General features: G+C 68.1%; 1 protein-coding gene across 1 annotated transcript in view; it reads right to left on the bottom strand.

Moving 5' to 3' along the window:
• FABP3 (fatty acid binding protein 3) overlaps positions 1-417 on the bottom strand; it is a 2,819-nt gene that overhangs the window by 975 nt on the left and 1,427 nt on the right. The window lies entirely within an intron of this gene.

Raw genomic sequence — 417 nt, 5'->3', positions numbered from 1 at the left:
GCTGTGCCGGGACAGGCACTGGCACCAGCACTGGCACCGCCCGCCTGTCCCCATCCTGCCCTGTGCTCCCACCCAGCCCCTCCCGAGCCGGGGGCTGCCCCTCGGGTGCCCCCCTGGCTTGGGGCTGTCCAGAGCTCAGGTGTCCCCCAGCCTCAGGTCCCCACAAGGCTCTGTGTCCTCCCTCAGATCCCCAAAGCTGGGTCCCCCCATGGCTCAAGTGTCCAAAAGTTTGGGTACCCGCAGGGTTTGGGTGCCCCACAGGCCTGGATCCCAGTGCCAGAGGGCAGGGCTGGGTGGGATCTTGGGCAGGAATTGTTCCCTGGCAGGGTGGGCAGGGGCTGGCATGGAATTGCCAGAGCAGCTGGGGCTGCCCCTGGATCCCTGGCAGTGCCCAAGGCCAGGCTGGACATTGGGGCT

The sequence above is a fragment of the Corvus brachyrhynchos genome, unplaced genomic scaffold, assembly GCF_000691975.1.
Source record: "Corvus brachyrhynchos isolate BGI_N302 unplaced genomic scaffold, ASM69197v1 scaffold580, whole genome shotgun sequence".
NCBI classification, from domain to species: Eukaryota; Metazoa; Chordata; class Aves; order Passeriformes; family Corvidae; genus Corvus; species Corvus brachyrhynchos.
The sequence above is the reverse complement of the archived record's forward strand: the minus strand, read 5'-3'. Positions and strand labels throughout refer to the sequence as shown.